Genomic DNA, 12,223 nt, shown 5'->3' with positions numbered 1-12,223 from the left:
GGAAACCAGAGAAGATAGCAAACAAAGAAAAAAGGGAATTCTGATGAGTTGATCTGGTTCCTGCTTAGATTCTTAAGGAATGTTCATGTTCTTTGAAGAGCACATAGATCTCTTACACTGGGACCCAGTATGGTAGGGATTATGTCCTGATTGTGAAGCTAAAGCCAAGACAGGAGGAATGACTGCTATCTTCAGAGCCAATCCTATTCAACATCAGCGGCAGCATTGAGTTCCAGCGCTGGCACTGGGTGTTGCCAATCTGCCATAAGGCACATCTATGATCTCAGCACCGGATGGATACCTCCTGGAGCACAGTAGGAGCTCCAGGCAGTGATGAGGGCCTTGGGGGTGGGGAGGAGGCATTCTGGGGCGGGGGAAGGAAATGGGGTGTGGAAGGTGTGGAGCCTAATCTGAAGGCTCCAAATGGAGGAGAACCTGCACTTGAGGGAAGGGGATAAAAGTTTCCTTCCTCTGTGGAGGCCTCCAGCAGCCCTTGTGGTGCCCCTGGATGCAGCGGTAGCCATTTTGGCGTCACTGCACCTGGCGGAGCCACCGGGGATCGAATTGGGGTTGCCCACCCTATCCCAGAACAGGAGTGTTAAAGGCAGGAGTTGATTTTCATCTGCAGATCACTATAAGGACACTTTAGGTCACTATTAATCCTGATGTCTCATCTACTACATTGTCCGTGCACGCCCCAATGAACACTTGAGACAACCTGAGCTGGGAGAAAGGGCCACTTTATTACCAAGTAACATATTATAGGAGAGACAGAGAGAGACCTGCAGATACCGGGGCAGCAAAGCACTTGTGGTGCAGAGGCTGGACCCACAGAAGGCACCAGAATCGTATCTGTCCCTCGGGTTAGGCATGCACCCAACTCCAAGCCAGGCCCCATTACAGGTGGGGCAGCTTATTCAGGTCTTCACCCCGTGAAGGGGTGAGGCAGCTAGACTGCAGGCAATGCCACCTCGAGGCGCCGAGCCTCTGAGGTAGCCCTGCAGTCCCGGTCAGGGCCCAGTCTCAGCCCTCATGCCACTGGGCCCCCGAGGATTGAAAGTGGGTTCTACCCTGCCTAAGCCGCCTGAAGGTGCACCCCAAAGACCACGCCTTCTACCCCACACCACCTGCCATAAAGTGACCAAGGATAGTAAGAAAGGGGGAACCCCTTAACCCCCTGCAGTCTGGGGTAGGCAAAAAACCTGCCTGCCACCAGCCAATCTTGGCAGACAGCAAAATATTCCTATCCAGCCCCAATGGTGACCAATCTAAACTCAGACTGCTCTAGGGATGGGTAGGTGGGTGTCAGCACCGTGCCCACATGAAACAGCAGAAGAGGGCCTGGCGCTGGTGCCTTAAGAACCCTCTGGGCCCACCCAGCACCCAGTCCTGTCCAATCCCCTCTCAGGGGAGGGGGCTCTTGTGTTCTGGGCTGGCCAGACAAAGCTCAGATCCCGCTTCATATTTTCCAGAATCGGCATTCTCAACCAGTTAAAGCTATTGGTTTAATAGCTCTTTAAAAAACTGGGAATTTAAAATTTAAAAAAGTATTTTAGAAATAAGTAAGAGACTTTAAGATATATAATACTTAATATGTCTAATGATTATTGATTGATATTTTGTAAAAGAACAAAGTAATTTAAATTTAGGGACTCCACACTTGCTATGTAACTTTCAGTGTATATTTTATTGTATGTTTTAGGGTTTGTAATTGTATTATTTTAGGTTTAAGGCTTTGTGGATTTGTGTTTGTTAATTTTAGTTGTCTTAACAAACAAACAAATGGTGGAAAAAAGAAAATTGACCACAGTTCCAATCATTGTCCCTGTGAAATGTCCTCAATGAAATGAGATTTTTTGACAACAAAGTAAATCTTCTTATGGCACCTGAGGCAATAGCATTCTATTAGTAAAGTAGCAACTACAAACATGACTATGATGCTATCAGGTAACACTGTGTAGCTTCAAATACTTTCATTAGCCTTTGAACAATCCGTTTTCATCAGCTATCCAAAAACATCTCTATAGATATAACATCTATAACATCGACACTGTTATCCTGCACAAACTCCACTGAAATCAGTGGGAGCAGTGCAAAATAGTATGCCAGGAAAATATGATTCAACATAAACCAGTTTTTGCCATGAAAAACCACAGACCTCATCCACTTGATGAGTCAGAGAGATAAGCCATGATTCAAATTCAGACTGAAACCAAATGCAGCACATCACAAATAGTGTTTTTGCACACCACCCATTTATTTTCATTAGGGATATCATGAACAATTGTGTATGGGGCTCAGGAAAGATGAAGTGTAGAGAGCTTAGTGAAAGCATTTCCCTCTTGTCTTACCCACAATCCTCTTCTGCAGTGGCAGACTTAGCATATTTGACACCTGAGGTGGATACTTGTACTACACAGAAAGGCTGGGCAAGACTAGCCTGTGTGCAACAGGCCACCACGATTCTGTACAGGCAACATACCACCTAATTGCCTGGACACAGGGCAGTCTGCTCCCACCACGCTGTCTTTGGTACACCACTACTCTTCTGCTTCCTCTCCCTTGAAAGGCAAGCATGTACGGTGCCAAGCAGAGCTTCAAACAGCAGTGCACTGAGCAGGATAGCCAGAGGCAGGGCAAGGAAGCAGAGCTGAGGTGGTGGTCCCATGAGCCCTGGAGGAAGAATTGAGTGGGGGGGGGTGGCTAAAGGTCCCCCCTTTCCAACTCTAACATTTTATGATTTTCCTCCTGCTCCTCAATCTTTTGAACATGCGAGTGGGGACAGAGAACACTAGGTGGCTGAGAAAAACCTATCAATTTCCTGAAACTTGCTGTTCACAGGGTTTGACTCAGAGCTACACATTTTAACACAATGCAAATGTCATGTGAAAAAGCCATTCTAGAGGATTTTTATTAGCATAGTATAGAAACTGCAGTGCTCCACATTTTCATATAGATGGCAGTCTTGTAATTCTGCACATTAAATAGAACTGTTTGATTCAACAGTATATTTTATTTTAATATATTGTTTAATGCTTTGCATGCCATATAACACAAGATTCAAAATGCAGAGCAGGTTAACTAGTGATTGAGAAGGAAAAAAATTAAAAGGGCTTGCAAGGATAGGAGCGGGAAGGGGAAACTACAGAAAGAACTGAATTGCTTTTAAGCAAGGCTATTTCATTCCATATTTCATAAATAAGCATGCCATGAAAAAGTGTCAATCCAATACACCTGGCTGACTGGCTGGGGAGTTAAGACTGTAGGACTTTAGTTTCTCCTAGCTGGAGATAAGGGGTGGTGTCACCTACTATAGGACAGTTGGCCCTGAGAAACTGCACATCTGACTAGGGCAGTGGTTCTCAAACTACTGGGACCCAAACAATTAGCACTGAGACCCACTTTTTAGAATGAGAATCTGTCAGGACCCACTGGAAGTGATGTCGTAATCAGAAGTGACATCATCAAGCAGGAAAACATGTACCCAGGAGTATCCCCCATTGACTATCAATGTTAAAACCATATACAGAGTAGCCTATTAAAAGTACAGATCTGTAACATTTCCCTCCATGCAGTCACATGCCATGGGAGCATGAAGTCTAATACTATAAAAATAAAATATTGAAATGAATGGGAACCCACCTGAAATTGGTTTGTGACCCACCTAGTGGGTCCCAACCAACAGTTTGAGAAACATTGGACATAGGGCAGTTGGTCAGTGAGTTGGAGGTGTGCATGAAAGTGCAGCTTTTTTGCCTGGGAACTGTCCCCCAGGGCCTAGGAGAGGGGGGTAAAGGGGGTAATTTATACCCAGGCCCAGGGTCAAAAGGGGGGCCCAGGAGCCAAAGGAGGGGGCCCAGAAATTTCCTGAGATCTTATGTTTTCCTGTCTACTCAGACTTGTTGCCTGCATGGGATGCTGGGGACACTACTGCTGCCACATGGGTTGGTAGACTTGGGCTCCAAATACTTTTCCAGCTGTCTCTACCCTTCCCTGTTCTGTTTCACCCCTCCCCTTTTGCAAAGGGGTCCCAAAGAAACTTTGTACCTCCTGATAAAATTCCTCTCAGAGGCCCTGCTGTGCCTTGCTTATCTCAGTGAGTATTGTGAGTTGGTAGGATACACAAGAACATATGCAAAACATGACTCACTGGGAGTAGCTAAATCTGTGAGATGGGTGTGTATGCACGGTTGACTCCAACCATGGGACTCCCCCAGACCATGACCTACCTGTCTATTAGTTGATCTCATAAATAAGCCAAGGTCAAGTTTCAAACCAAAAATCATGAAATTTGCTATCACTGGTGGATAAGTGTGAGTGTGGTCTGGTGGAAGAGCTGCCTCGGAAGCTCTACAGGAAGGCACAGCTCGGGAAACCCAGCAGACAGGGTCTGGGTCAAGTCTGAAGGAGAGACCAGAAAAACTCCCTGATAAGCATGCCGTTGGTGGTGGAGAGGAGTCATTGTTGATGTTGCTTGCTGTGGTGGGAGAATGGTCTGAAATGTTGAGAATGTCAAGAGTGACAAGGACAATAACACTTGGAAAATACACTGCCTAGCATGATTTGTGGTTTGCTTGTGGAAAGCTCGGACTGTTCCTGCTCCTGGTTTAGGAAGTTGGCTACACCATTGAAAGATCAAGGGGTAGAGTTTGAAGGGTTCTATATATAGATAACAACATTGTAAAGAGCCTTATCGGGTCTCGAAAGCCTGCCTATGTAAACCGCCATGAGCAATATCTGAAAGAGTACACTGAGGAGGAAGAAAGGTGGCATATGAATGAATGAATGAATAAATAAATAAATAAATGTGAGTGTAAAACTTAGGGATGGTCATTCATGCATGTCAAAAGACTTGCCAGCAATTGTTATCTAAGAACCTACAATCAAATTTATTGAAGAGTAGTATAAAAATGAAATAATTAGGTGCATTTTCATTCATTAACTATTAATTTTAATCTTAATTTAACATGTAACCTCAAGAGATGTTTAAAATGGATATCTTAAAATCCTTCAAAGTCTAATCCTAAGAGGGGCTTCACCCCTGCTCCATTGAGAATGCCCGCCTACTCATCTGCCCTACCCTGCTCACAACCTGCTAGGTGCACAGGTCCCTTGTGGTGGGATCATCCACCTGATCCATGCCACAGTGCCAGGATGATGGACACCACCACTTTCCCCACCCCACATCAGGTTCTGGGAGTACCCCAGAAGGACTTGAGACACTCAGCTTGCTAATTCCTGCTCAGGGGCCATTGACCCAGGTTTTCAGAGTCAATTTTAAGACCTAAATTTTTGAACTTATATATGAGTATGCACAGTCACTGGAACATGATCACACCAAAGTTAAATCCTTATAAGGCTGTAGGTCTCCATTTGGTAGGATAATGCCCTTGATTGAGTCACTGGAAGCATAGGACCAACCACATGATTTCTGTTGTTACTCTGTGCATATTGCTTTCTGTTTTATATCCTACTTCAAGCAGTCTCCCATCCACACTACTCAGAGCACATGTCCCCTGCTGACTGGGCAAAGAGGAACCTTTCTGTTATATTTGTCCTCTTATATTAGCAGCTGGAGAGCAATTGTCCCTTTTCACCTCATCATGGAGGGTTTCCACTAGCTGTTAATGGTGTCTCTTTTGCATCTTTTTTTTTTTTTAGTTTGTAAGCCCTTTGAGGACAGAGGACCATTTATTTGTTTAGCTATGTAAACCACTTTCAACTATTTTTTGTTGAAAGGCAGTACAGGTTGAGTCTCATTATTCACAAGGGTTCCATTCCCAGAACTCAGGTGGATGGCAAAAAATGCAATAAAGCAATTTAATTTACAAAACAAAGTCCCTTTGCTCTGGTGATTTAAAAACAGCCTTGCTGGCCTTTTGTAATGCACACAGAGGCAATCAGTCTCTCTCCAGGCTTCACTAGGAGGCAGCAATCCCTCCCTTCACCAACAGCAGCAGAGAAGGGGGAAAGAATGGAGGAGGTGATAATCATTGCCATTTAGCCTTCTTTCACTTGCTCAGGGGGAAGGGAGGAGTGAAGCCTGGAGAGAGAATGATTGATGGATTGTCAGCCAGCTGCCCTCTCTTGCATTAACAAAGCTATTGTTAAAGGACTGTTTTCCTTTAATTTAAAGGGTACTTCTCATCACATTGAGATAGAAAATTCTGTGGATAATTGGGTTATACCTATAATAACCATGTATAACCATGTATAACCATGTATAACCATGACTGTTTCTCTACAACAGTAAAAAGCCGTTTTTTAAACTGTGATTTGAAAGGAATGCATTTTTCCCCTTCTCCAGGGATCAGCACATTCAATCTGTGTATAAAAAATCCACGTATAACAAGGTTGGACCTGTATATAAATATTCTCAATGATGTCCTTAGTTTTAAGATTCCTATAGGTACCAAATTTCCTAATGGCGGGGTGGGCTTAAAAATGAACTCATCAAGTTCAAAAACACTGCACGATTACCCATCAAGACAAACTCCCCTCTGAATATGCTCACCTTGACAGGAACCATCTCCCTGCTTCCCTACCACCATTTTCCCTTTCCCTCCTCCTGCCCTTTCCCAAAGTTACCTGGAGAAGAGGGAAGGTGGTGTCAAGAAAGCTGGAAAAGATGGGGATCAGCTTGTTAGGGAGGATCACTAGTTGATCTTTGAGATTTTAGAGAATTCCCTGAAAGAGCTCAGAAAGAACAGGCTTACTCTGAATTACAAAGAGAAGTTTTTGTGACTCTCCAGTGGTATTACTGTAGTCTGTAGTGGCATTTCACACTCTGTTTTCCTAATGAAAAATTACTAATGAATAAATAGCTAATAAAAATTGCTAATGAAAAATTACACTTACTCATTGTAAGTTACAAGTAACCATTTTTCCATGACTGTCAGAAATATGGTGACTCAATTACCCACTTGTTTCATCTATGGATGACTACTGTTTTTCTTGGGGACATTCAGAGATCATAAAGTGGGCATGCCTTTGAAAAGAAAGACATTTGAAACTATGAAGCAATGCTGCTGAAACAAATCAGGTTCAAAGGCAGTCAGATCTCTCAGGAGGGTAAAGTTGTGGCAGAGCTTGGTGAATGGAAGATTCTGTGCTTTAAAAAAGGCTACAGTATTACAAAGATCCCCCCTCACCTCCAGGCAATAATCTGCTGAAGAAAACAGATATATTTGCAAACAGTGTGCTGAAAGACATCCTCTCTTTTTTTAAAAAGCTCAGTAGGTCACCTCTTCTGTATATTTGTTTGTATAACCAGGTTCTGGTTATTACTAACGGACAGATTTTAAATATCAGTTTGCATTTTTTAAATTAGCTTCTCAACGACAGCATCACAACGCAGCCTAAAAATTAATTTCCACTAGCTGAAACCTGCATACAGAGTGAACCTTATAGTTGCTAAATAAATTCCCTCTCTTTCCAACAGTTTTGCACCATTGCAGGTAGGTAAAGAGGGATGTTACTGTTCATTTGCAAGGAGACTTTCAGGCTTTCATCTACACACTACCACAACTGCTTTGTGGAAGACCACCTGCACTGAAAAACCTGGGAAATTGGCTTGCACCTTTGCAGTAATACAAACTGTGCAGGAAGGGGAGCAAACATACACCTTTAATATGCCATGCAACAAAAACATAGCTGGTTGGATTGCCGCTAGTCAGGCATTCCAGTCCTCCTCCTACTTTGCCTTGTGCCATCCTTTTTCTCCCACTAGTTTACACAAAATTAATATCTTTTCCCCCTCAGCTAAAAAAAAAATACCCTGAGCTATTTTTCAACTATGACGTCTTCAAGGCCTCCTGACACCTGAGGTAGCATGCCAAATGCTGTCCACCCCCCTTCTTGATGATGTGCCAGCAGTTACAGACCTACCATTAGGTCCGATGGGGCAAATGCCCCAGGGGTGAGCCTCTAGGACCCCACGGAAGCCTCTCTGAGGTTCCTGACGGAGTTGGAAACTGTGCTTTCCGAAAGAACAGTTTAAAGCATCAGGGAACCCGCACAAAGCTCCATGAGCCTCAGGTGAGTAAGTGGTCAGATTTTGCATGGAGGGGCGGTGACAACCCACCGGGGGCACCATCGCAGACCTTTGCCCTGGGTGTGGGGCTGGGGAGGTCCACCACTGTGTGCCAGCCTATCCACTACGTATGCACCTATGCACCTCTAATGTTCTAGTTCAATACTATCCTCCACTCTGTATTTCCTCTTTCTCTCTGTCACTCTCTTTCTTTTCCAATCCAGGAATGGAGGGAGGAAGAGGCATAGTGGAGTCAAGTAGGTGGACAGAGGAAGGTGCCTCCCACCAAACTGCTGCCTGAGGTGACTGCTTCACTTGGCCTCATAGATGGGGCCCACCTTGCTGTTTTCCAAATTGAATAGGATCTTGATGGCTACTCTCCAACTGGATTAGACTTGTTTAGTATAATAGCATCACATTTCTAAGAGAACAATTCAGTGACTTTGGTGTAGTAGACACCACTGAAATGTTGTTGTAACTTGGCCTTTGAACAGCCAAGATAGCACTTTACTACAGGGGTGTCAAAACTCATTTCATATCATGGACCAAATAGTATTCATGGTGCCTGCTGATGGCCAGAAGTGACATCATGGGCAGGAGGTCTGGTCTAGAGGGTAGAGCCTCCGTCTGCCTGAAGATAACATCCACAAGGTCGCCAGTAGCTGACAAGCTGAAGACTTGAATTCCATCTGCTCTGAGCGTGGGAGGATGGAGGCCAGAATGTGAAGCCAGATCGGAATGAAACACCTTGAATGTAGTCGTTCTTGAAAGAAAGAACCTTCTTTCAATTGTAAAAATCCCTATTTAATAAGGGATTTAAATAAAAGCCTGCCTATGTAAACCGCCTTGAATAAAGTATTGAATAAAGACCAAGAAAGGTGGTATATAAATACCTGTTATTATTATTATTATTATTATTATTATTATTATTAAGCAGATGATGGCCAGAAATAAGCACTTTTTTCTCATATAGCAGGGTTTTTCAAACTGGGGTGTCACAATGCCCCAGCCTGTGGGCCCTGGCCTGTTTCCCCTTAAGGGGAGCGGGCATTCTGGAGGCAGGAAGGAGGCTGTAGGGGCTTGGCTGCACATACTTGAGCCTCCTGCAGCCTCCCAGGGGTGCAGGGAGCCCTGCATGACCTTCTGCTGGGCTCCCTGCAGCTTTGAGAGCTAAAGCGGAGCAATTGCGCCCCGCCTCCGCTAAAGCAGAAGTGGAGCGCGATCGCTCCACTTTCACTTCTGAAGCTGCAGGGCTCCCCACATCCCCAGGAGGCTGCAGGAGGTTTGGGTAAGTGCACCCAAGCCCCTGCAGCCCCCTGAGCAGCGCAATCCTGGGGATCATGCCACTGCCTCCCCCCTGCTCCTGCTGCCTCCCCCCCACCCCCGCAAGAACTTAGAACGGCTCAAACTCTCTCTGAGAGTTTGAAAACCTCTGTCATATAGGAATCCATTAGCTGCAATGACTGAAGAGAAAATGTGCAAATCTTGATCTTATTTTCAAGATATCAGAGTGCCCAATTATGCTGGGTGAGTACAATTATCACATGGGCTATCCTTTTGGCAGTGTAGCTTCTGCAAAGGCATCACTTCACAGCTCAGCAATTGAGAGATGATCTGTGAAATGATGCCTTGGCAGAAGTGATAATTGGGCTTTTCCAGCAACATGGCAGCTTCTCCTTCTTTCACCTCTTTTGGTCTGCCCCTACACCCCATACCTTCTAAGGTGCCTTCCATCTTCCCCACCAGAGTTCCAGCAGAAGCAGCACTGCTGAAAGATGGTGCTGGGAGAGCTCAATTACTACATGGGTCAGATAAAGTGCTTCGGGGGGGGGGCGTAACCAACCATGGGCCTTATGTTTGATACCCCTGGCCTAACACATAGTCCACCTGGCAAGCTTACAAGTCACCGAATTCATTGGAACTGACAATACAATCCTACACATGTTTACACCAAAGTAAACCTTGCTACATTCAGTTATGGTGTCTTGCAACCTCTATTGTTTGTGGTGTATATGTTTGTAGTGTATGTTTGTGTGTATTAATAAAAAATTATTTAATAAAAAATATTAATAGTAATATTACAAGGAAATATTAAAAGGAAAAGGAGAAAGGGGGGAAATTCCCCCAACTTACTGATGTTTTTAAACCTGAGACAATACGGTGCGATCTTGATATTATATGGACTATGATCTGATTGATATAACTCTACAACTTTTGCAAACTGGTATTGGTTACAAATTTTACTAGACTTTATTTTGGACTATTTAAATATGTGGAAGGATACTGAGCGGCAAACTGACTTTGTTTAGTCTGAAGGTCTTGTATCTCACATTCCATATTCCACAGTAAAAAGAGCTGCTTATGACATCTAGTGGACGAAAAGATAATTGCAAAGGGAAAAATGTCAGAGGAAGAATAGGGAAACCTCATGGAAGAAAAAATACAAACTTTAATTCTATTGGGTCATCAGCAAGGAATTTGATTTTTACAAATTCAAATTGGAATTGTGGAAATCTTAAGTCAAAAGATAAATAAACTGAGTGACACGAAAGAAAAAAGCGTAAGGAGGAGAAGATTATTGATCAACAATCTGGAAAAGAAACTTTGATAGAGTTGCAGATTGATGGAGCAGCTCAGAAGACAAGCATTCAGATGGCATCGGATCAGAATGGAGAAGAAACAATTGGACTGACAGACATAGAAATGGATCAAGAGAAGGAGAGGATCTGCCAGAATTTGGATTTGATGGGAGCAACAAGAAGAGGACATTTATTAAAGCGCCAATTATGGAGATTTATGTGAAGTTTACTAGGAAAAAGAGATGGAAATTACTCAGAGATATGTAAGACATTAAGATGAGTGGATAGAATTTGAGATAAGGAGAAGAATTGATATTCAAAATAGAGTAATGATTTGGTAGATACTTTTATATTTGAGATAAGAGTTATGTTAGTATTTTATAGGTCAATTTAGAAGAATTAGAATTGGAATTAAAGTCTTTGAGATTGTTTTGGAATGATGATAGTAAAAATGGTTAAATTTGTATGTTAAAAATATGTATGTAATTGAAAATATATTTGGGGATGTTAATTTTAGAGATAGTAAAAAGTGGTTATCAGTGTGGTAAAATAATAAGTGTTTAATTTTTAGAAAGGGAAAGGTAGATAAGAAGGATTTTATATATCATATAAAGTAACATATATTAATAAAACATTTTTATATGTTAGGTATTGAAAGGAGTCTAGAAGGTTGATATAAACAGGAATGGTAGAAATGATATAGAAAGTATAAAAAGTATATATAGTATATAAGTATAATATAGGGTATGTAGAGATAAGTATATATTTTCTATTTTTCTTTTTTGTCCTTTTTATTTTTTTCCTTATCTTTCAGGTTAATGAGAGGTAAAAGTAGAAGAATAGTAGATTAAGAATGTAGAATGATGTATTAAACAATTTGGTAGATGTGTCTTGCAACCTCTATTGTTTGTGGTGTATGCGTTTGTAGTGTATGTTTGTGTGTATTAATAAAAAATTATTTAATAAAAAATAGTAATATTACAGTACTATTTTAATAAAGGGCTGAGTAAGGGAGGGAGGGATTTAATCTTTTCTGTGTTAGAAGATGGAGTCGCTCATGTACTGGAAACTCTTAAAACCAACAGTTCATGAAGTTTTCATCTTCTTTATCCACCTTTGGGCAACAAAATACTGTACAAAGATATATTTTGGCACTCTCGAGCACATTAAAGTTTAATGGAAACGGGTCATAGCCATTGTTTCTGTGAGACATCATTTTCCTTGTCTGTTAACCAGTGAACAGACCAAATGTTGGAGACAGACACCTTTGAAACTATTATTATTATTATTATTATTAACAGTATTTATATACCGCTTTTCAACTAAAAGTTCACAAAGCGGTTTACAGAGAAAAATCAAATAACTAAATGGCTCCCTGTCCCAAAAGGGCTCACAATCTAAAAAGATGCAAATGAATACCAGCAGACAGCACTAGAACAGACAGTGCTGGGGTGAGGTGGGCCAGTTACTCTCCCCCTGCTAAAAAAAGGAGCACCCACTTGAAAAAGTGCCTCTTACCCAATTAGCAGGGGAAACTACCTTAAAGAATACTCCCAGATTTACAGAAATAGTTAGTCCAAACTTTAGAAATGGTTGCGCATCAGCTTGACTG

This window comes from Tiliqua scincoides, chromosome 1, assembly GCF_035046505.1.
Source record: "Tiliqua scincoides isolate rTilSci1 chromosome 1, rTilSci1.hap2, whole genome shotgun sequence".
NCBI classification, from domain to species: Eukaryota; Metazoa; Chordata; class Lepidosauria; order Squamata; family Scincidae; genus Tiliqua; species Tiliqua scincoides.
This window is presented reverse-complemented; position numbering follows the sequence as displayed.